This window comes from Amia ocellicauda, chromosome 5, assembly GCF_036373705.1.
Source record: "Amia ocellicauda isolate fAmiCal2 chromosome 5, fAmiCal2.hap1, whole genome shotgun sequence".
In the NCBI taxonomy this organism is placed as follows: Eukaryota; Metazoa; Chordata; class Actinopteri; order Amiiformes; family Amiidae; genus Amia; species Amia ocellicauda.
Window position 1 is genome coordinate 53,197,586 of NC_089854.1, and position 3,106 is coordinate 53,200,691.

Here is a 3,106-nt window from a genome sequence, read left to right on the forward strand (position 1 = left end):
CAAAGCCCAGGTTAAATGCAGTAAAGTATATGTATTTCAATCCATCAATTTCCATTTGTATAGTGCCCTTTGCAGGGTAGCCACAGAGCGCTTTTACAGAGTGGTAAACATACAACAAACATAAAGCAAAAGAACAATACAATAAAATAAAAACTACAATAAAGTAAGCCAACATTAAATAAATAAACCATTAGGCACATTCTGTGAACATGTAATCAATAACTTAAAACATATCTGACTGAACTGTCACATGGTTGTGTTTTGGGCGACACTCATGATTAGGCAACACCAGCTTCCTGCTTTCGGAGTGAAACACTATTGTTGACCATTCAGACTCATGACATGACACACGGGACTGTGTTGGTTATCTACAGGAGCTCAGTGTCTTTGGCACAACTGTCTTGAACTCTTTGAACTCAGCCCCATTGTTTTCAACCCACCAGCGGGTTGAGCTGTATCTATTAATAACGCATTATTATGGCCAGAAACATTGTTGTATCACTGGAAACTATCAAATGATAGCAAGATTGTGAAGATCACATGTTGCTGTGTGGAGATATTGACTTGCAAAGTAGGGGAAACATGTACTACATAATACATATCAAAAAAATTATCATAACTTCTTAAGTTTTCATCCAATTTTCACACAGTTTGTGTTAATGAGGGCTCTCTGTGAGTTCCGGGGTGAGGTACTGCCGGGGAGCGTTGATTGGGTGGTGGGAGTGATGAGGGCCGGAGAGAGAGAGAGCAAGAGAAAGCAAGAGAGAGAGAGTTTTGAGTTTTACAAAGCACTTTATTGAAACAAACACCAAGGAAACATGGAACAATCAGTAAAAGCAATTATACCATTAGACAACATAAACAAAACTTAGAATGGCAACATAAAGAGGAGTTCCCCCTCTCTGAGGGTACTTAGTGCATCATCTATGCACCACAATCGACTAAAAGTTTCAAGGTCCTTATTAAGTGTATAAAACCTATAATCAAGTAAAATCCTGGCCTTAATAAAACATTTAAACAACACAAAACAAGATTCTGCTGGAAGCACCTGGAATGTAGTGCTTTAAAGTCACCTGTTCTTTTACATTTTAGCTGATAAACAATATGTATTAGTTTATAAACCACACAAAAAAAAAAAAAAAAAATATATATATATATATATATATATATATATATATATATATATATATATATATATGTTTTCAGGACAACCTCAGCTACACTTACATGCTTGTATAATGTAGTATTGAGTGGCAAATGTGTAATAATGTTTTTTTTTGTTTGTTTATTATTGATTGCACACCACATACAGTAATATTAAAACGTTTTGACACTTAGAACATGCTTTGCATAGCCTTAGGTATTGAAATATGCATTGTTTTTCAATAAAATATATACATAACACTGAAATAATGCCCCTTTTTTGCAAACTGACCCAGGTGAAAATTCATTTCTATTTCCTCTTGAGTTATTCTAAGCCCTATAATATATGATCAAATATAATAATATAATATATACTGTGTTATACACTCACCTAAAGGATTATTAGGAACACCTGTTCAATTTCTCATCAATGCAATTATCTAACCAACCAATCACATGGCAGTTGCTTCAATGCATTTAGGGGTGTGGTCCTGGTCAAGACAATCTCCTGAACTCCAAACTGAATGTCTGAATGGGAAAGAAAGGTGATTTAAGCAATTTTGAGCGTGGCATGGTTGTTGGTGCCGGGGGGGCCGGTCTGAGTATTTCACAATCTGCTCAGTTACTGGGATTTTCACGCACAACCATTTCTAGGGTTTACAAAGAATGGTGTGAAAAGGGAAAAACATCCAGTATGCGGCAGTCCTGTGGGCGAAAATGCCTTGTTGATGCTAGAGGTCAGAGGAGAATGGGCCGACTGATTCAAGCTGATAGAAGAGCAACTTTGACTGAAATAACCACTCGTTACAACCGAGGTATGCAGCAAAACATTTGTGAAGCCACAACACGTACAACCTTGAGGCAGATGGGCTACAACAGCAGAAGACCCCACCGGGTACCACTCATCTCCACTACAAATAGGAAAAAGAGGCTACAATTTGCACAAGCTCACCAAAATTGGACAGTTGAAGACTGGAAAAATGTTGCCTGGTCTGATGATCTCGATTTCTGTTGAGACATTCAGATGGTAGAGTCAGAATTTGGCGTAAACAGAATGAGAACATGGATCCATCATGCCTTGTTACCACTGTGCAGGCTGGTGGTGGTGGTGTAATGGTGTGGGGGATGTTTTCTTGGCACACTTTAGGCCCCTTAGTGCCAATTGGGCATCGTTTAAATGCCACGGCCTACCTGAGCATTGTTTCTGACCATGTCCATCCCTTTATGACCACCATGTACCCATCCTCTGATGGCTACTTCCAGCAGGATAATGCACCATGTCACAAAGGTCGAATCATTTCAAATTGGTTTCTTGAACATGACAATGAGTTCACTGTACTAAACTGGCCCCCACAGTCACCAGATCTCAACCCAATAGAGCATCTTTGGGATGTGGTGGAACGGGAGCTTCGTGCCCTGGATGTGCATCCCACAAATCTCCATCAACTGCAAGATGCTATCCTATCAATATGGGCCAACATTTCTAAAGAATGCTTTCAGCACCTTGTTGAATCAATGCCACGTAGAATTAAGGCAGTTCTGAAGGCGAAAGGGGGTCAAACACAGTATTAGTATGGTGTTCCTAATAATCCATTAGGTGAGTGTAAGTACATAATACATGTATATATGAATAGCTGTTCTGAATCCATAGACACCTCATATGTGACAGTAGCATCTCTAACAGCTGAGATATGAGCTGAATTGTATCTGCCTCTCTCAGTGGACGGGCTACTGGCCAAAGCCGGGGGGAATCCACATTGGAACCAATGACATAGGAAAAGGTAGGACAGAGGTTCTTGCAAGACAATTTTAAAGAGTTAGGAACAAAACTAAAGAGCAGAACCTCCACGGTAGTTTTCTCTGAAATACTTCCAGTACCACGTGCCAGGCCAGGGAGACAGGCAGAGATTAGAAAGTTTAACACGTGGTTGAAATCCTGGTGTAGGGAAGAGGGGTTTAGGTT